At 51.2% G+C, this 22,050-nt stretch overlaps 1 protein-coding gene across 1 annotated transcript in view; it reads right to left on the reverse strand.

Annotated features, from left to right (window-relative positions):
* Positions 1–7,305, reverse strand: part of LOC142791887 (histone H2A-like) — a 117,561-nt gene extending 110,256 nt beyond the window's left edge. The window contains exon 1 of the mRNA XM_075885560.1: positions 6,855–7,305. The gene's annotated coding sequence lies outside the window, so the exon portion shown is untranslated. The remainder of the gene's footprint in view (positions 1–6,854) is intronic.
* Positions 7,306–22,050: the final 14,745 nt, after the last annotated feature.

The following is a 22,050-nucleotide window of genomic DNA, read 5'->3' on the forward strand; positions in this document are numbered from 1 at the left end:
GACACGTCATTCATTTCACAACACACACATGATGAGAGTCACGTGATACTGTACATAATAAGTACATTTGTTACAAATGAAAGTTCGTTATTTCTTAATACTTATCAGCAATCCCGCTGTCTTGTAAAGAACGTGTTGATGCTTTTAAAGCGTGCGACTGTAAAACTCGAGTAGGCCACGGACCCAGAAGTTTCTTCATGTTAAACGGTCTGCGGTCTAATGCCAACTGTTCGGACTTAAGACGGCGTCTCGTGATGTGGACAGTCTACGAGAAGGTGACATACGTCTTCATCTATCAATCCGCATTCGCATTCGGGACTTTCAGCTCTGCCGTGTCTGTGCAAAGAAAAAAAAAAAAACAAATGTTTTTGTGTATGCCGTGCCTAGCCTCAATCGGTCAATTAGAGTTTCCGATATTCTATCTAATGCCAGCGTAATTTTTAATTCAATAAATGGATCGATGTGGTATAAATCGCACCTCTTTGTACTTTGGTCAAACCAAGCAGTTTTGCTCATTCTGAAAGTTGTATTCTTTATAATACTACGCAATTCACTTTTTTCGAAATATTGGTTGCCACGATGTGTAGACCTACTTTGTGTGCTCTGGACGGCTCTGGAAGGCCAACTGCAAATCTTCTTTGCACAGCTGATGCCGTCCGGATAGTCGTTGATAGATTACTTAACAGGTTGTCAGCCTCCGAAGGTATTATGTAAGCGAAAGTACGCATGCGTAAAACATGCAGCGAACGAACACTCTTCCAACGCTGTAAAGAAGAAAGAATGCATAAAGGGTGGTGCATTTTACGCTCCAATCTCGTCCTATGTAAGGCGCTTTAGAGTTAGGGCTGTTTTGCCTGTAATTGCGTGACCCTTGCAGGGTTCCTCACAGTGCAACCGTGCACTTGAAACGGGCAGGTGTTGAACCACCCCGCAAGGAGATGGGGAAACTTCGCTGCGACCGGACCGCTTGACAGTCCGTGTTTACGGGAGGAGAGGCGCGCCCGAGAGGAGGTGCGCTCTCACTCTCTGCCGTCCCCGTGAATGCTGAAATGAGCGCGGTCGCGTTGCGTGGCTTCGGTGAAACTGCCGTATCGCGATATGTAGTGGAGCTGCCACAGTAAAATTTGAGACACGCGTAGCCAGCCAAAGGTGCTGTTACTTTGCCGAATTTCACGTGCCGGCGTCCACAACAACGCGAGCACGCTTTGTTTAGAAATTTCCGGCCATGAGGCCGTGCCCGGACCGCGTGTGTTAGTCCCTTGGTTTGGCGACAAGGATGGCGTCAAAGTGACGCCGTGAAACGGGTTTCGTGCGTGCAAATGAGGCATTGATGTGATTAGAGAGAAAGCGAGAACATAGAAAAGAAAAAAAAAAAAGAGGGGGGGGGGCACACGCCGGGGACGAGTAGTCGCAAAGTGTTAAGTGTGCAGTTTATTTACGTGCGGCACACAGGTGAGCTGTTGCAGCTGTGAGTTTTGACAAATATTGCGTGTGTCATGTTCAGTGGACACGATGAAACGTTTTTTAGCGAACGCGTTGTATCCGCTGGGCTTGTACGTACGCGTACATGAATTGTCGCTTACTCGGTTTGATGTCTCCTTGCCGCTGGGGCAGCTGATACGACTGATACGCCATTTTGCAGCAGTGAAGGGTGCGTGAATGAATGGGCAAGAAACTTAGCAACAGTAACGAGAAAAGAATTAAAAACAAACAAACAAACGAAAGCATGTTTGCCGTGTATATTCAATCTTGTAGTGCAGAAAAATAGTCAGTGCAGCAACCTGCGCGGCCAACGCGCTCCTCGCGAAGAAAAGAGGGAGAGAGAGACGAGCTGGCCGCCGACCAACCGGCGTGCGCCGTTCGCCTTCCTCCTCAGTCTCGCGGGCCGGCGCCGACACCGCGACTCGATCGTGTCGAGCATTCGCTTTCCGGGCGCGTTTCGAAGCAGAAGCAGAAACTTCGGAAGCCGTCATGTCTGGCCGTGGCAAAGGTGGCAAAGGGCTGGGGAAGGGTGGCGCCAAGCGTCATCGAAAGGTGTTGCGTGACAACATCCAGGGCATAACCAAGCCGGCCATCCGTCGTCTGGCGCGCCGTGGCGGTGTCAAGCGCATCTCTGGCCTCATCTACGAGGAAACTCGCGGCGTTCTCAAGGTGTTCCTCGAGAACGTGATCCGCGATGCCGTCACTTACACCGAGCACGCCAAAAGGAAGACCGTGACAGCCATGGACGTCGTGTACGCCCTCAAGCGTCAGGGCCGCACCCTGTACGGATTCGGAGGCTAAGAAGCCAGCGGCGTCGCCTGCAGCCAGCCAACGAGAACACAACAGCCCTCTTCAGGGCTACCCACTTGATGCTTCGGCAGTGTGATCCCAGCGGTTCGCCATACCCGTCCGTCCCTCTTTGCAATATCATTGCGTCATCGCTCAGGTGAGCAGCACCTCGTGTAGTAGTAGCTTGATCGCGCTGGGTACTTGTCACGTTCACCGCATTTCGTTCGCGTCGTCGTCTTTCTCCTGGGTCTGCATGCACGAATCAATCGCCGCATCTGCGAGTTCTTCCTCTCCTTCCTGCAAGCCAAGCTGCTAAAACGGGCCCGTCAAGCGAACGTCGCCTAGTTACCTTATCGCGCGAAGGAAGAAGCCGAGCGCAGCGTTCTACCCTGGTCACTGCATTCTTGGAGACACGACTATGCTCAGGAAGCACGAACTCGCTTTTTTCTTTGGAATGCCCACTACACGATCGCGTCACGTTGTGTCAAAATAAATAAAAACGCACTATGTTCTACCGTGGGGCACCCAGACGAAGAAGGGATGTGTACTTACAAATGAAAAAATTGATTGTGACAGGTTGGTCGTGTTTACCGCGCCCGCTGTGCACTCAGAAGTGCCCCATTCAATAACACATTGTGTACATTGTCACGCCTAATAATTTTTGTTTGTTTTTTTTTTTTCACACCTGGCGCTGCCGAGCTGCAAAATACAAAAAAAAAAAGAAAGAAAAGTGGAAGGGGATGTTTAAACAGAATTTCTGCGCAAGTCAGAAGCAAGTACACAATAAGCGCTGCCCATGCAGCGTGCTGAGGGAAGCTGCACTTGATAGAAGTGGCACTCATGTACTGTACTGGTGCTGCGAACACTGCAGTTGTGAAAGCTTTACTTGGACGGACAGCTACGCAACAAGTGTTTCCATTTCGCCGGCAGAGGTGGTCACTCTAGGGAGGCTGGCTTCGCCGCCCACGCGAGAGGGGGGGGGGGGGGGGACTAGCCCATGATGTAAACGCGAGAGGTTCGAGCGCGGGAAATTCGAAAGCAAGGCGCGCTCGCGTGAGCCTGCCGTCAGATGGCGACACCAACCCACGAGCATTGCATTTTCAAGTGCACCCTTGGTTTCCCACCCACCTCCGCACAGGACGAGGCGTGTCGAATGTGTAACCAAGGCGCACGACAGTGGTTCTGCTCAGGCAAGCCTACCTATAACAAAAATTGTTCTCCATGTGTGTACCTTCATTTTCTCGTGAAAATGTGAAAGAGGAGTGAATGGGGCTTTTTGAGGCGCGTGTTGATCTTCGTTTCTATTATGATTATTATTTTTCACCCTTTCATTGAGTCCATTTCCTGCTTTTTGTGCCACATATTTAGCACTTAGAGGTTGGGGGGGGGGGGGGGGATTGCTGATGTGTAAGATGGAAAAGAAGAGGAAAGTGAGCCCCGAAACTGTCTGCATCAGGATGCGACACCTCAGCGGTAGCTCACAAGGGATGGGGGGTGAGGGGGGATTAAAAGGGTGGGAATAAAAGTGTAGAGAAAGAGACATGAGGGAAGCCAGAGTGAGACGACATATCGAGGGAATAGGAGTAAAAATGAAACAAAACATTCGAACGCAAACACCCCGTACATCCAACCGCCATTGAGCGCACCTAGTAGTTTGGCAAGTATGTATGAGTGATTCTTAAGAGGGAAAGGAAGATAAAATTGAGTCCCGTTACTGTCTGCGATTGAGCAAGTAGGCGCGCTCAGTGGCAGTTGGATGTACGGGGTGTTTGTGTTAGAATGTTTTGTTGCGTTTTACTCCTTGTCGTTGCGCGGACGTGTATGCATATACCAACACTGCCGGTGGTCTCTCGTCGTCTTCGCCCATCTACGTAATGGTCGCAAATAAGCGACAACGCAAGGAGCAAGTTTTTTTGGCGTGGCAGTGCGCATTTGCCCTCGGTGATGCGAGGCGCTCTAGTGCGATGCGCGCTGTTGGCGTGAATGGTGGCGTCTCGCACTCCGTCGCGCCGCTTCGGGAAGCGACGAGCTACAGCGTCGATTGATGTGTTGCCTGGAAGGCGAAAGAAATGCGCAGCAGGCTGTATTGTACAGCGGTAGTGGTTTCGTTTCGGTGTACCTCTTTGCAGCCGCGAACTGCACGGTTGCCCGAAAATGAGCGCCAGCCAGCATCCTGGCGTACGCTTCCGCGCTCGCACGCGGACGGGTTCTCACGCTTCGGCCAATGGGAGGGAGAGAGATGGGTCGTGCGGCGAAGCCGCTTTTGCCGATCTCCGGCAGGAGCGCAGTTTCGCTCCGTCAGTCGAGGTGATCGGACGCACGCAGCATGGCCCGAACTAAACAAACCGCGCGCAAGAGTACTGGAGGCAAGGCTCCGCGTAAGCAGCTTGCTACCAAGGCTGCTCGCAAGAGTGCCCCTGCCACAGGCGGGGTGAAGAAACCTCACCGTTACAGGCCTGGAACCGTGGCCCTGCGTGAAATTCGCCGATACCAGAAGTCGACCGAACTGCTGATCCGCAAGCTTCCCTTTCAGCGCCTGGTGCGGGAAATCGCTCAGGACTTCAAGACGGACCTCCGTTTCCAGAGTTCTGCCGTGATGGCCCTACAGGAAGCTAGCGAGGCCTACCTCGTTGGTCTTTTCGAAGACACCAACCTGTGCGCCATCCACGCTAAGCGCGTCACCATCATGCCAAAGGACATCCAGCTGGCTCGGCGCATTCGCGGTGAGCGCGCCTAAGTTGGGCTGCTCCCTGCGCTTCGGTCGACAGGCAAGCAACAACAAACGGTCCTTCTCAGGACCACCAACGTGTCTGCTTTGGCTACGAGACCACTCCAGGCCACGTACTCCGGCCGCACCCTCTTTTGCTGTCATGTTTTGTACGTACGTGGCTGCCGTTGTCTAGCGCGCGGAAGAACGGAACGTCGGCGCGTCGTTATTACGAAGAAATGGCTCAGCTTTGACAAATTCAAGGTAAAAGTGTGTATCATTATGAGTAGACAGAGAAAAGGTAGGCTAGCTTCAGTCGGTGTGTGTGCAGCAGCCGTGCTGCGACCCTGTGGTGTGTCAATTTCATTTATGTGTTTACCTTTTTGCCCGCCGCTTGTAAGGTGTTTTTGAGGGCTTCTGTTTGCGTAACGCCATGGTGACTTGGGCTGCTGGACCCCGGCGCAACTTTTGGGTGCACTCGTAGGAGGTGATGAAGTTTTACCGAGAGACGAAATAAACAATTGTATCGGGCCAGTTGGTAAGGATCCATCTCGCTAGGAAGCGCAGCCACTATTACACAGACCTCACAACACAAGCGCTTAACTTCAACTGAACTTTCATTGCAAACGTCAGAGTTTATAAAGGGGGTGAACAGAGAAAAAGAATAGTAAAAGGTAGACAACAAAAAGCACACGTGCCAGTCCCGCACATTACTGTCTGTTATTCTCTATCACCCCATCCAAAAAACAGTTCTTTCCGCGTGAGCGCGATAGAGAGTGCACTAACACACTCGAAATCATCGCGTGTCATTTCCTTTCATTTCTTTTGAAGCTGAACAAGTTTTTGTGCCATATTCTGGACAATTTTTTTTTTTTTGCAATAAACGTTTAGTTGAAGTTAAGCGCTTGTGTTGTGTGTTCTGTGTAATAGTGGCTGCGCTGCCTAGCAAGATAGACGAAATAAATTGTGTTAGAAGCACCAAATGGAATGCGCTAACGGCGGGTTCTCTCTCTCTCTCTCTCTTTTTTTTTTTTACCTTACGTTTGTTTTTCTATTCAAAGGTATTAAATTTACTCTGTCCCTGTGCTGACCCGTTCAGGTGTCATCGTAAGGATAGACGGTTACGTGTGGAGCTTTTTTTTTTTTTTTTTTTAATGAGAAATGACAACGCTTACATGCTCTTTTCTGTCTTTTTCGGTGCCGAGCTGCGTGATTTGGTTGTCTCTTTGCAGCATTTGGCGTCGCGCACTTGTGGCTAACTGATGTCGCGAGGAAATATATATAAAGTATAGAAAAACAAACACGCTTGAGGGTACGAACAGAGCCATCGTGACTGCGAAGCGAAACACGGCCGCGTCACCTGTTTGGGTGGTCCTTAGAAGGACCGTTTGGGGAATGCGGCGAGCGCGCGGAAGGGGTGCTCGCTTACGCCTTCTTCTCCGTCTTCTTTGGAAGAAGCACGGCTTGAATGTTGGGCAACACACCGCCCTGCGCGATGGTGACGCCGGAAAGCAGTTTGTTCAGCTCCTCGTCGTTGCGGATGGCGAGCTGCAAGTGACGGGGGATGATCCGGGTCTTCTTGTTGTCACGAGCGGCGTTGCCCGCCAGCTCGAGCACCTCGGCGGCCAGGTACTCGAGTACGGCAGCCAGGTAGACCGGAGCGCCAGCTCCGACGCGCTCGGCGTAGTTTCCCTTGCGTAGGAGGCGGTGAATACGGCCCACGGGGAACTGAAGCCCCGCGCGGCTAGAACGGGTCTTGCTCTTGCCTTTCGCCTTGCCGCCCTTGCCACGTCCGGACATGGTGTTGCTTTTCGCTTGGTACGACGCCGGTTGCCGAAAACAAGAAAGCTGCTGCCTTCTGAGATGAGAGCCGTGCTCGAATGGTGGGTGGTAGTGGTTACGATGAAGAGGAAAAAGGCACCTAATTTCTGTCTGCCTTCAGGCGACACGGCGCAGTGCCTTATAGGGGAGGGGGGAAGGAGGGATAAAAAGAATAGAAGGAAAGTAGAAGCAGAAGAAGACAGCCAACGAGAGGAAAAAAGAAGGAGATAGGAAAGTGGGGATCCGGTCGAAGCAGTCCAAGGGCGGGGTGCCACAATGCGAGAGCTACACGGCGTCAGGAGACCGCGGAGGGCGAACCAGTCGGCGGGAGCTACGCTGAAGTCGGAGATCGCGAGGGCACAACCGTCCAGCTTGAAATCCTGCGAGCGAATCCGTTGCCACCATCGCGCGCCGCCGCTCGCGGGGAACGGATGAGAGTGTGAGAGAGAGAAGCCGTGCGAACCAATGGGGCGCGCGCGTTGTGCTGATCTCGTCAACACCCCTCGCTCATATTTAAGCGCGGCGAGACGGGGGGACACGCGCATTCGACTCTGGTCTCGCGTGCGTGTTGTGTGAAATCATGCCTCCCCAACCGTCTGGCAAAGCCGTCAAGAAGGCCGGCAAGGCGCAGAAGAATGTGCGCGCCACGGACAAGAAGAAGAAGAAGCGCCGCAGGAAGGAGAGCTTCTCCATCTACATCTATAAGGTGCTGAAGCAGGTGCACCCCGACACTGGTGTCTCCAGCAAGGCCATGTCCATCATGAACAGCTTCGTGAACGACATCTTCGAGCGTATCGCCGCCGAGTCGTCACGCCTTGCTCACTACAACAAGCGCTCGACCATCACGAGCCGGGAGATCCAGACCGCGGTGCGCCTGCTGCTGCCCGGAGAGCTGGCCAAGCACGCGGTGTCCGAGGGTACAAAAGCCGTCACCAAGTACACCAGCTCCAAGTAGGCGTGCGTCGTGGGCCACAGCGAGCAACGACAAATCAACGGCTCTTCTCAGAGCCACCCAAATTGTCTGCGTCGGCATAGGGGTTGTGCTGAGAGATTCGGCTCCGAATCCATCCTCTTCTCTCTGTTGAACACCGCTAGCAGGAGCGTTGGTGTGCCGCGCTCGACGTGTGTGCTCGGGGAGGTTGAACAGGTAAATTAGAGAAGACCGAGTGCGCGGAGAAAAGTGCCACAAGTACGGTAATGGAGGGAAAACAAAACCAGGAGCGTGGTAATTAAAAAAAAAAAAAAAAAAAACAGGGGGAAGGTGGCCGCTTCTCTCAAAAAAAGGTAACATGAACTCGAGTGTGTTCAGCTCTTGGGAAATGATAGAATAGGAAACTCGCGTCAGCGCTTGCCCGAGCAACTCCGACATGTCGGGCCAAATATGAAGGGGTATACACGGTATGCAGTGCATGCGGAGAGAAGGAAACTGCCGAACACTTGATAATGCTATGTAAAGGGCTTCACCTTATAGTTTAGAATGATGGCGCAGAGTTTTTCAAAAGCACCGGGGTTTAGAGACGGGGGAGGGCAAAATAGACTTTAGGCGGGTAGAATTAACTAGAAGGTGGTTATCTTATTGGTGGCTAAAGTCAAGGCAAGAGTGAAAACTAAACCATTCACTGCAAAGCACCGCGGTCCTATACTTCACTATTTAAAGAGAGAAAAAAAACAAGATAAATGTAGCTGTTTGTTAGGTCAGCATTATGGCTAGGTGGTGATAGCTGCCGCCCGATGTGAAGGGTACAGCCACATTCATCAGACAGCGCAGAGTTCCTTCTCTGCCACGCCATTCATTTGTTTACGAAATTGGGGCATTTATTTCTTGAGAGCGCAGGGCAGGCCCGTTTCGAGACTGTAGGAGGAGTGAATGTAGCTTAAAGTGCGTGGCGCGGTGAAAAATGTGCGGAAGCATTGATGCAAGAAAAGATAGGGGAGAAATATATAGACGCATGTGACAATAGCTGTAGAAGCAGAAAAGCGTGGCGGCGGACTGCATGCTAATTATTGTCCGAAAGCAAAGTATCGACAGCCCGAGTGAAGGAAAAAACAAAACTGTGCGTACGCATGACAGGGGTACCACGCAGGTGATTTATATAGTGCACAAAGAAGTACGAAATCCAGTAAAGAAAGGCGGTCGACACGAGGTATGGGCATTTCCCGTTTTCGCACCGAGTGCTCCGTTTGCGCGTCGCCGAAAGAAACATAGCCAGGCCGGCCAGCAAACGACACTGCTCGGCTTGACGTTTACATAATCACACGGTGTAGCGGAACACTGTGTTCTCTTCGAAAGAACAAATGCGCCTGTGCTAGGCACAAATGAGTGGTACGTTCCATTCGGAATGTGGTGGGAAACTTACCTTAAATGAATGAGCGGACGCACCGTTTATTTCCGCTTTGTTTTAGATTACTGACTATGTTCGGCGGGTCGACAGTGCATTTGTATGAAGCTTTCAAGCGCGATCATTTTGTAATTTCGCATCGTGCGTCCCTGCCACAAGTTCGGGGAAGGAATACTTTCAATATGGGAACCCTCATGATTGTGAAAGATGAAACTGCGACTACTTAAACACACTTGCACCACAGAAATGGCACGCGCAGTTTGGTATTGGGGCACGTGAGAAGGGAATACAATAGATGGGCATTGGCGCGCATCTTTTTTTCTTATTGATATGATATGTAAGGAGATGTCGGCGCACCATTATGGCGCCGGCTACTCCTTGGCCGTTGAGTTAAACTTGAACACGTATCTTGAAGCAAAACGTACAAAGCAGTGCATGGAAAGTAGAAAACTCGGGCAGAGATATGCAAAGACACACTTACACTTATACGCACATATCAGAACACAATGGTAAGTAAATGTTCGAAAGTCAATGAATGAAGTCTCTGATATAATGTCCCTCGATAATATTCGGTCCACCAGCACAAAACAGTAGAGCACACGTCTGGTCCGTATAAAGATGCATTCGCTCGTGTGTACATAATTGTCGACACGTCATTCATTTCACAACACACACATGATGAGAGTCACGTGATACTGTACATAATAAGTACATTTGTTACAAATGAAAGTTCGTTATTTCTTAATACTTATCAGCAATCCCGCTGTCTTGTAAAGAACGTGTTGATGCTTTTAAAGCGTGCGACTGTAAAACTCGAGTAGGCCACGGACCCAGAAGTTTCTTCATGTTAAACGGTCTGCGGTCTAATGCCAACTGTTCGGACTTAAGACGGCGTCTCGTGATGTGGACAGTCTACGAGAAGGTGACATACGTCTTCATCTATCAATCCGCATTCGCATTCGGGACTTTCAGCTCTGCCGTGTCTGTGCAAAGAAAAAAAAAAAACAAATGTTTTTGTGTATGCCGTGCCTAGCCTCAATCGGTCAATTAGAGTTTCCGATATTCTATCTAATGCCAGCGTAATTTTTAATTCAATAAATGGATCGATGTGGTATAAATCGCACCTCTTTGTACTTTGGTCAAACCAAGCAGTTTTGCTCATTCTGAAAGTTGTATTCTTTATAATACTACGCAATTCACTTTTTTCGAAATATTGGTTGCCACGATGTGTAGACCTACTTTGTGTGCTCTGGACGGCTCTGGAAGGCCAACTGCAAATCTTCTTTGCACAGCTGATGCCGTCCGGATAGTCGTTGATAGATTACTTAACAGGTTGTCAGCCTCCGAAGGTATTATGTAAGCGAAAGTACGCATGCGTAAAACATGCAGCGAACGAACACTCTTCCAACGCTGTAAAGAAGAAAGAATGCATAAAGGGTGGTGCATTTTACGCTCCAATCTCGTCCTATGTAAGGCGCTTTAGAGTTAGGGCTGTTTTGCCTGTAATTGCGTGACCCTTGCAGGGTTCCTCACAGTGCAACCGTGCACTTGAAACGGGCAGGTGTTGAACCACCCCGCAAGGAGATGGGGAAACTTCGCTGCGACCGGACCGCTTGACAGTCCGTGTTTACGGGAGGAGAGGCGCGCCCGAGAGGAGGTGCGCTCTCACTCTCTGCCGTCCCCGTGAATGCTGAAATGAGCGCGGTCGCGTTGCGTGGCTTCGGTGAAACTGCCGTATCGCGATATGTAGTGGAGCTGCCACAGTAAAATTTGAGACACGCGTAGCCAGCCAAAGGTGCTGTTACTTTGCCGAATTTCACGTGCCGGCGTCCACAACAACGCGAGCACGCTTTGTTTAGAAATTTCCGGCCATGAGGCCGTGCCCGGACCGCGTGTGTTAGTCCCTTGGTTTGGCGACAAGGATGGCGTCAAAGTGACGCCGTGAAACGGGTTTCGTGCGTGCAAATGAGGCATTGATGTGATTAGAGAGAAAGCGAGAACATAGAAAAGAAAAAAAAAAAAGAGGGGGGGGGGCACACGCCGGGGACGAGTAGTCGCAAAGTGTTAAGTGTGCAGTTTATTTACGTGCGGCACACAGGTGAGCTGTTGCAGCTGTGAGTTTTGACAAATATTGCGTGTGTCATGTTCAGTGGACACGATGAAACGTTTTTTAGCGAACGCGTTGTATCCGCTGGGCTTGTACGTACGCGTACATGAATTGTCGCTTACTCGGTTTGATGTCTCCTTGCCGCTGGGGCAGCTGATACGACTGATACGCCATTTTGCAGCAGTGAAGGGTGCGTGAATGAATGGGCAAGAAACTTAGCAACAGTAACGAGAAAAGAATTAAAAACAAACAAACAAACGAAAGCATGTTTGCCGTGTATATTCAATCTTGTAGTGCAGAAAAATAGTCAGTGCAGCAACCTGCGCGGCCAACGCGCTCCTCGCGAAGAAAAGAGGGAGAGAGAGACGAGCTGGCCGCCGACCAACCGGCGTGCGCCGTTCGCCTTCCTCCTCAGTCTCGCGGGCCGGCGCCGACACCGCGACTCGATCGTGTCGAGCATTCGCTTGGATTCGCTCGCAGGATTTCAAGCTGGACGGTTGTGCCCTCGCGATCTCCGACTTCAGCGTAGCTCCCGCCGACTGGTTCGCCCTCCGCGGTCTCCTGACGCCGTGTAGCTCTCGCATTGTGGCACCCCGCCCTTGGACTGCTTCGACCGGATCCCCACTTTCCTATCTCCTTCTTTTTCCTCTCGTTGGCTGTCTTCTTCTGCTTCTACTTTCCTTCTATTCTTTTTATCCCCTCCTTCCCCCCACCCCTATAAGGCACTGCGCCGTGTCGCCTGAAGGCAGACAGAAATTAGGTGCCTTTTTCCTCTTCATTCTAATCACTACCACCATTCGCTTTCCGGGCGCGTTTCGAAGCAGAAGCAGAAACTTCGGAAGCCGTCATGTCTGGCCGTGGCAAAGGTGGCAAAGGGCTGGGGAAGGGTGGCGCCAAGCGTCATCGAAAGGTGTTGCGTGACAACATCCAGGGCATAACCAAGCCGGCCATCCGTCGTCTGGCGCGCCGTGGCGGTGTCAAGCGCATCTCTGGCCTCATCTACGAGGAAACTCGCGGCGTTCTCAAGGTGTTCCTCGAGAACGTGATCCGCGATGCCGTCACTTACACCGAGCACGCCAAAAGGAAGACCGTGACAGCCATGGACGTCGTGTACGCCCTCAAGCGTCAGGGCCGCACCCTGTACGGATTCGGAGGCTAAGAAGCCAGCGGCGTCGCCTGCAGCCAGCCAACGAGAACACAACAGCCCTCTTCAGGGCTACCCACTTGATGCTTCGGCAGTGTGATCCCAGCGGTTCGCCATACCCGTCCGTCCCTCTTTGCAATATCATTGCGTCATCGCTCAGGTGAGCAGCACCTCGTGTAGTAGTAGCTTGATCGCGCTGGGTACTTGTCACGTTCACCGCATTTCGTTCGCGTCGTCGTCTTTCTCCTGGGTCTGCATGCACGAATCAATCGCCGCATCTGCGAGTTCTTCCTCTCCTTCCTGCAAGCCAAGCTGCTAAAACGGGCCCGTCAAGCGAACGTCGCCTAGTTACCTTATCGCGCGAAGGAAGAAGCCGAGCGCAGCGTTCTACCCTGGTCACTGCATTCTTGGAGACACGACTATGCTCAGGAAGCACGAACTCGCTTTTTTCTTTGGAATGCCCACTACACGATCGCGTCACGTTGTGTCAAAATAAATAAAAACGCACTATGTTCTACCGTGGGGCACCCAGACGAAGAAGGGATGTGTACTTACAAATGAAAAAATTGATTGTGACAGGTTGGTCGTGTTTACCGCGCCCGCTGTGCACTCAGAAGTGCCCCATTCAATAACACATTGTGTACATTGTCACGCCTAATAATTTTTGTTTGTTTTTTTTTTTTCACACCTGGCGCTGCCGAGCTGCAAAATACAAAAAAAAAAAGAAAGAAAAGTGGAAGGGGATGTTTAAACAGAATTTCTGCGCAAGTCAGAAGCAAGTACACAATAAGCGCTGCCCATGCAGCGTGCTGAGGGAAGCTGCACTTGATAGAAGTGGCACTCATGTACTGTACTGGTGCTGCGAACACTGCAGTTGTGAAAGCTTTACTTGGACGGACAGCTACGCAACAAGTGTTTCCATTTCGCCGGCAGAGGTGGTCACTCTAGGGAGGCTGGCTTCGCCGCCCACGCGAGAGGGGGGGGGGGGGGGGGACTAGCCCATGATGTAAACGCGAGAGGTTCGAGCGCGGGAAATTCGAAAGCAAGGCGCGCTCGCGTGAGCCTGCCGTCAGATGGCGACACCAACCCACGAGCATTGCATTTTCAAGTGCACCCTTGGTTTCCCACCCACCTCCGCACAGGACGAGGCGTGTCGAATGTGTAACCAAGGCGCACGACAGTGGTTCTGCTCAGGCAAGCCTACCTATAACAAAAATTGTTCTCCATGTGTGTACCTTCATTTTCTCGTGAAAATGTGAAAGAGGAGTGAATGGGGCTTTTTGAGGCGCGTGTTGATCTTCGTTTCTATTATGATTATTATTTTTCACCCTTTCATTGAGTCCATTTCCTGCTTTTTGTGCCACATATTTAGCACTTAGAGGTTGGGGGGGGGGGGGGGGATTGCTGATGTGTAAGATGGAAAAGAAGAGGAAAGTGAGCCCCGAAACTGTCTGCATCAGGATGCGACACCTCAGCGGTAGCTCACAAGGGATGGGGGGTGAGGGGGGATTAAAAGGGTGGGAATAAAAGTGTAGAGAAAGAGACATGAGGGAAGCCAGAGTGAGACGACATATCGAGGGAATAGGAGTAAAAATGAAACAAAACATTCGAACGCAAACACCCCGTACATCCAACCGCCATTGAGCGCACCTAGTAGTTTGGCAAGTATGTATGAGTGATTCTTAAGAGGGAAAGGAAGATAAAATTGAGTCCCGTTACTGTCTGCGATTGAGCAAGTAGGCGCGCTCAGTGGCAGTTGGATGTACGGGGTGTTTGTGTTAGAATGTTTTGTTGCGTTTTACTCCTTGTCGTTGCGCGGACGTGTATGCATATACCAACACTGCCGGTGGTCTCTCGTCGTCTTCGCCCATCTACGTAATGGTCGCAAATAAGCGACAACGCAAGGAGCAAGTTTTTTTGGCGTGGCAGTGCGCATTTGCCCTCGGTGATGCGAGGCGCTCTAGTGCGATGCGCGCTGTTGGCGTGAATGGTGGCGTCTCGCACTCCGTCGCGCCGCTTCGGGAAGCGACGAGCTACAGCGTCGATTGATGTGTTGCCTGGAAGGCGAAAGAAATGCGCAGCAGGCTGTATTGTACAGCGGTAGTGGTTTCGTTTCGGTGTACCTCTTTGCAGCCGCGAACTGCACGGTTGCCCGAAAATGAGCGCCAGCCAGCATCCTGGCGTACGCTTCCGCGCTCGCACGCGGACGGGTTCTCACGCTTCGGCCAATGGGAGGGAGAGAGATGGGTCGTGCGGCGAAGCCGCTTTTGCCGATCTCCGGCAGGAGCGCAGTTTCGCTCCGTCAGTCGAGGTGATCGGACGCACGCAGCATGGCCCGAACTAAACAAACCGCGCGCAAGAGTACTGGAGGCAAGGCTCCGCGTAAGCAGCTTGCTACCAAGGCTGCTCGCAAGAGTGCCCCTGCCACAGGCGGGGTGAAGAAACCTCACCGTTACAGGCCTGGAACCGTGGCCCTGCGTGAAATTCGCCGATACCAGAAGTCGACCGAACTGCTGATCCGCAAGCTTCCCTTTCAGCGCCTGGTGCGGGAAATCGCTCAGGACTTCAAGACGGACCTCCGTTTCCAGAGTTCTGCCGTGATGGCCCTACAGGAAGCTAGCGAGGCCTACCTCGTTGGTCTTTTCGAAGACACCAACCTGTGCGCCATCCACGCTAAGCGCGTCACCATCATGCCAAAGGACATCCAGCTGGCTCGGCGCATTCGCGGTGAGCGCGCCTAAGTTGGGCTGCTCCCTGCGCTTCGGTCGACAGGCAAGCAACAACAAACGGTCCTTCTCAGGACCACCAACGTGTCTGCTTTGGCTACGAGACCACTCCAGGCCACGTACTCCGGCCGCACCCTCTTTTGCTGTCATGTTTTGTACGTACGTGGCTGCCGTTGTCTAGCGCGCGGAAGAACGGAACGTCGGCGCGTCGTTATTACGAAGAAATGGCTCAGCTTTGACAAATTCAAGGTAAAAGTGTGTATCATTATGAGTAGACAGAGAAAAGGTAGGCTAGCTTCAGTCGGTGTGTGTGCAGCAGCCGTGCTGCGACCCTGTGGTGTGTCAATTTCATTTATGTGTTTACCTTTTTGCCCGCCGCTTGTAAGGTGTTTTTGAGGGCTTCTGTTTGCGTAACGCCATGGTGACTTGGGCTGCTGGACCCCGGCGCAACTTTTGGGTGCACTCGTAGGAGGTGATGAAGTTTTACCGAGAGACGAAATAAACAATTGTATCGGGCCAGTTGGTAAGGATCCATCTCGCTAGGAAGCGCAGCCACTATTACACAGACCTCACAACACAAGCGCTTAACTTCAACTGAACTTTCATTGCAAACGTCAGAGTTTATAAAGGGGGTGAACAGAGAAAAAGAATAGTAAAAGGTAGACAACAAAAAGCACACGTGCCAGTCCCGCACATTACTGTCTGTTATTCTCTATCACCCCATCCAAAAAACAGTTCTTTCCGCGTGAGCGCGATAGAGAGTGCACTAACACACTCGAAATCATCGCGTGTCATTTCCTTTCATTTCTTTTGAAGCTGAACAAGTTTTTGTGCCATATTCTGGACAATTTTTTTTTTTTTTTTTGCAATAAACGTTTAGTTGAAGTTAAGCGCTTGTGTTGTGTGTTCTGTGTAATAGTGGCTGCGCTGCCTAGCAAGATAGACGAAATAAATTGTGTTAGAAGCACCAAATGGAATGCGCTAACGGCGGGTTCTCTCTCTCTCTCTCTTTTTTTTTTTTTACCTTACGTTTGTTTTTCTATTCAAAGGTATTAAATTTACTCTGTCCCTGTGCTGACCCGTTCAGGTGTCATCGTAAGGATAGACGGTTACGTGTGGAGCTTTTTTTTTTTTTTTTTTAATGAGAAATGACAACGCTTACATGCTCTTTTCTGTCTTTTTCGGTGCCGAGCTGCGTGATTTGGTTGTCTCTTTGCAGCATTTGGCGTCGCGCACTTGTGGCTAACTGATGTCGCGAGGAAATATATATAAAGTATAGAAAAACAAACACGCTTGAGGGTACGAACAGAGCCATCGTGACTGCGAAGCGAAACACGGCCGCGTCACCTGTTTGGGTGGTCCTTAGAAGGACCGTTTGGGGAATGCGGCGAGCGCGCGGAAGGGGTGCTCGCTTACGCCTTCTTCTCCGTCTTCTTTGGAAGAAGCACGGCTTGAATGTTGGGCAACACACCGCCCTGCGCGATGGTGACGCCGGAAAGCAGTTTGTTCAGCTCCTCGTCGTTGCGGATGGCGAGCTGCAAGTGACGGGGGATGATCCGGGTCTTCTTGTTGTCACGAGCGGCGTTGCCCGCCAGCTCGAGCACCTCGGCGGCCAGGTACTCGAGTACGGCAGCCAGGTAGACCGGAGCGCCAGCTCCGACGCGCTCGGCGTAGTTTCCCTTGCGTAGGAGGCGGTGAATACGGCCCACGGGGAACTGAAGCCCCGCGCGGCTAGAACGGGTCTTGCTCTTGCCTTTCGCCTTGCCGCCCTTGCCACGTCCGGACATGGTGTTGCTTTTCGCTTGGTACGACGCCGGTTGCCGAAAACAAGAAAGCTGCTGCCTTCTGAGATGAGAGCCGTGCTCGAATGGTTTCCGTTGCCACCATCGCGCGCCGCCGCTCGCGGGGAACGGATGAGAGTGTGAGAGAGAGAAGCCGTGCGAACCAATGGGGCGCGCGCGTTGTGCTGATCTCGTCAACACCCCTCGCTCATATTTAAGCGCGGCGAGACGGGGGGACACGCGCATTCGACTCTGGTCTCGCGTGCGTGTTGTGTGAAATCATGCCTCCCCAACCGTCTGGCAAAGCCGTCAAGAAGGCCGGCAAGGCGCAGAAGAATGTGCGCGCCACGGACAAGAAGAAGAAGAAGCGCCGCAGGAAGGAGAGCTTCTCCATCTACATCTATAAGGTGCTGAAGCAGGTGCACCCCGACACTGGTGTCTCCAGCAAGGCCATGTCCATCATGAACAGCTTCGTGAACGACATCTTCGAGCGTATCGCCGCCGAGTCGTCACGCCTTGCTCACTACAACAAGCGCTCGACCATCACGAGCCGGGAGATCCAGACCGCGGTGCGCCTGCTGCTGCCCGGAGAGCTGGCCAAGCACGCGGTGTCCGAGGGTACAAAAGCCGTCACCAAGTACACCAGCTCCAAGTAGGCGTGCGTCGTGGGCCACAGCGAGCAACGACAAATCAACGGCTCTTCTCAGAGCCACCCAAATTGTCTGCGTCGGCATAGGGGTTGTGCTGAGAGATTCGGCTCCGAATCCATCCTCTTCTCTCTGTTGAACACCGCTAGCAGGAGCGTTGGTGTGCCGCGCTCGACGTGTGTGCTCGGGGAGGTTGAACAGGTAAATTAGAGAAGACCGAGTGCGCGGAGAAAAGTGCCACAAGTACGGTAATGGAGGGAAAACAAAACCAGGAGCGTGGTAATTAAAAAAAAAAAAAAAAACAGGGGGAAGGTGGCCGCTTCTCTCAAAAAAAGGTAACATGAACTCGAGTGTGTTCAGCTCTTGGGAAATGATAGAATAGGAAACTCGCGTCAGCGCTTGCCCGAGCAACTCCGACATGTCGGGCCAAATATGAAGGGGTATACACGGTATGCAGTGCATGCGGAGAGAAGGAAACTGCCGAACACTTGATAATGCTATGTAAAGGGCTTCACCTTATAGTTTAGAATGATGGCGCAGAGTTTTTCAAAAGCACCGGGGTTTAGAGACGGGGGAGGGCAAAATAGACTTTAGGCGGGTAGAATTAACTAGAAGGTGGTTATCTTATTGGTGGCTAAAGTCAAGGCAAGAGTGAAAACTAAACCATTCACTGCAAAGCACCGCGGTCCTATACTTCACTATTTAAAGAGAGAAAAAAAACAAGATAAATGTAGCTGTTTGTTAGGTCAGCATTATGGCTAGGTGGTGATAGCTGCCGCCCGATGTGAAGGGTACAGCCACATTCATCAGACAGCGCAGAGTTCCTTCTCTGCCACGCCATTCATTTGTTTACGAAATTGGGGCATTTATTTCTTGAGAGCGCAGGGCAGGCCCGTTTCGAGACTGTAGGAGGAGTGAATGTAGCTTAAAGTGCGTGGCGCGGTGAAAAATGTGCGGAAGCATTGATGCAAGAAAAGATAGGGGAGAAATATATAGACGCATGTGACAATAGCTGTAGAAGCAGAAAAGCGTGGCGGCGGACTGCATGCTAATTATTGTCCGAAAGCAAAGTATCGACAGCCCGAGTGAAGGAAAAAACAAAACTGTGCGTACGCATGACAGGGGTACCACGCAGGTGATTTATATAGTGCACAAAGAAGTACGAAATCCAGTAAAGAAAGGCGGTCGACACGAGGTATGGGCATTTCCCGTTTTCGCACCGAGTGCTCCGTTTGCGCGTCGCCGAAAGAAACATAGCCAGGCCGGCCAGCAAACGACACTGCTCGGCTTGACGTTTACATAATCACACGGTGTAGCGGAACACTGTGTTCTCTTCGAAAGAACAAATGCGCCTGTGCTAGGCACAAATGAGTGGTACGTTCCATTCGGAATGTGGTGGGAAACTTACCTTAAATGAATGAGCGGACGCACCGTTTATTTCCGCTTTGTTTTAGATTACTGACTATGTTCGGCGGGTCGACAGTGCATTTGTATGAAGCTTTCAAGCGCGATCATTTTGTAATTTCGCATCGTGCGTCCCTGCCACAAGTTCGGGGAAGGAATACTTTCAATATGGGAACCCTCATGATTGTGAAAGATGAAACTGCGACTACTTAAACACACTTGCACCACAGAAATGGCACGCGCAGTTTGGTATTGGGGCACGTGAGAAGGGAATACAATAGATGGGCATTGGCGCGCATCTTTTTTTCTTATTGATATGATATGTAAGGAGATGTCGGCGCACCATTATGGCGCCGGCTACTCCTTGGCCGTTGAGTTAAACTTGAACACGTATCTTGAAGCAAAACGTACAAAGCAGTGCATGGAAAGTAGAAAACTCGGGCAGAGATATGCAAAGACACACTTACACTTATACGCACATATCAGAACACAATGGTAAGTAAATGTTCGAAAGTCAATGAATGAAGTCTCTGATATAATGTCCCTCGATAATATTCGGTCCACCAGCACAAAACAGTAGAGCACACGTCTGGTCCGTATAAAGATGCATTCGCTCGTGTGTACATAATTGTCGACACGTCATTCATTTCACAACACACACATGATGAGAGTCACGTGATACTGTACATAATAAGTACATTTGTTACAAATGAAAGTTCGTTATTTCTTAATACTTATCAGCAATCCCGCTGTCTTGTAAAGAACGTGTTGATGCTTTTAAAGCGTGCGACTGTAAAACTCGAGTAGGCCACGGACCCAGAAGTTTCTTCATGTTAAACGGTCTGCGGTCTAATGCCAACTGTTCGGACTTAAGACGGCGTCTCGTGATGTGGACAGTCTACGAGAAGGTGACATACGTCTTCATCTATCAATCCGCATTCGCATTCGGGACTTTCAGCTCTGCCGTGTCTGTGCAAAGAAAAAAAAAAAAACAAATGTTTTTGTGTATGCCGTGCCTAGCCTCAATCGGTCAATTAGAGTTTCCGATATTCTATCTAATGCCAGCGTAATTTTTAATTCAATAAATGGATCGATGTGGTATAAATCGCACCTCTTTGTACTTTGGTCAAACCAAGCAGTTTTGCTCATTCTGAAAGTTGTATTCTTTATAATACTACGCAATTCACTTTTTTCGAAATATTGGTTGCCACGATGTGTAGACCTACTTTGTGTGCTCTGGACGGCTCTGGAAGGCCAACTGCAAATCTTCTTTGCACAGCTGATGCCGTCCGGATAGTCGTTGATAGATTACTTAACAGGTTGTCAGCCTCCGAAGGTATTATGTAAGCGAAAGTACGCATGCGTAAAACATGCAGCGAACGAACACTCTTCCAACGCTGTAAAGAAGAAAGAATGCATAAAGGGTGGTGCATTTTACGCTCCAATCTCGTCCTATGTAAGGCGCTTTAGAGTTAGGGCTGTTTTGCCTGTAATTGCGTGACCCTTGCAGGGTTCCTCACAGTGCAACCGTGCACTTGAAACGGGCAGGTGTTGAACCACCCCGCAAGGAGATGGGGAAACTTCGCTGCGACCGGACCGCTTGACAGTCCGTGTTTACGGGAGGAGAGGCGCGCCCGAGAGGAGGTGCGCTCTCACTCTCTGCCGTCCCCGTGAATGCTGAAATGAGCGCGGTCGCGTTGCGTGGCTTCGGTGAAACTGCCGTATCGCGATATGTAGTGGAGCTGCCACAGTAAAATTTGAGACACGCGTAGCCAGCCAAAGGTGCTGTTACTTTGCCGAATTTCACGTGCCGGCGTCCACAACAACGCGAGCACGCTTTGTTTAGAAATTTCCGGCCATGAGGCCGTGCCCGGACCGCGTGTGTTAGTCCCTTGGTTTGGCGACAAGGATGGCGTCAAAGTGACGCCGTGAAACGGGTTTCGTGCGTGCAAATGAGGCATTGATGTGATTAGAGAGAAAGCGAGAACATAGAAAAGAAAAAAAAAAAAGAGGGGGGGGGGCACACGCCGGGGACGAGTAGTCGCAAAGTGTTAAGTGTGCAGTTTATTTACGTGCGGCACACAGGTGAGCTGTTGCAGCTGTGAGTTTTGACAAATATTGCGTGTGTCATGTTCAGTGGACACGATGAAACGTTTTTTAGCGAACGCGTTGTATCCGCTGGGCTTGTACGTACGCGTACATGAATTGTCGCTTACTCGGTTTGATGTCTCCTTGCCGCTGGGGCAGCTGATACGACTGATACGCCATTTTGCAGCAGTGAAGGGTGCGTGAATGAATGGGCAAGAAACTTAGCAACAGTAACGAGAAAAGAATTAAAAACAAACAAACAAACGAAAGCATGTTTGCCGTGTATATTCAATCTTGTAGTGCAGAAAAATAGTCAGTGCAGCAACCTGCGCGGCCAACGCGCTCCTCGCGAAGAAAAGAGGGAGAGAGAGACGAGCTGGCCGCCGACCAACCGGCGTGCGCCGTTCGCCTTCCTCCTCAGTCTCGCGGGCCGGCGCCGACACCGCGACTCGATCGTGTCGAGCATTCGCGTGATTCGCTCGCAGGATTTCAAGCTGGACGGTTGTGCCCTCGCGATCTCCGACTTCAGCGTAGCTCCCGCCGACTGGTTCGCCCTCCGCGGTCTCCTGACGCCGTGTAGCTCTCGCACTGTGGCACCCCGCCCTTGGACTGCTTCGACCGGATCCCCACTTTCCTATCTCCTTCTTTTTCCTCTCGTTGGCTGTCTTCTTCTGCTTCTACTTTCCTTCTATCCTTTTTATCCCTCCTTCACCCCACCCCTATAAGGCACTGCGCCGTGTCGCCTGAAGGCAGACAGAAATTAGGTGCCTTTTTCCTCTTCATTGTAACCACTACCACCACCACCATTCGCTTTCCGGGCGCGTTTCGAAGCAGAAGCAGAAACTTCGGAAGCCGTCATGTCTGGCCGTGGCAAAGGTGGCAAAGGGCTGGGGAAGGGTGGCGCCAAGCGTCATCGAAAGGTGTTGCGTGACAACATCCAGGGCATAACCAAGCCGGCCATCCGTCGTCTGGCGCGCCGTGGCGGTGTCAAGCGCATCTCTGGCCTCATCTACGA

This window comes from Rhipicephalus microplus, unplaced genomic scaffold, assembly GCF_043290135.1.
Source record: "Rhipicephalus microplus isolate Deutch F79 unplaced genomic scaffold, USDA_Rmic scaffold_196, whole genome shotgun sequence".
NCBI classification, from domain to species: Eukaryota; Metazoa; Arthropoda; class Arachnida; order Ixodida; family Ixodidae; genus Rhipicephalus; species Rhipicephalus microplus.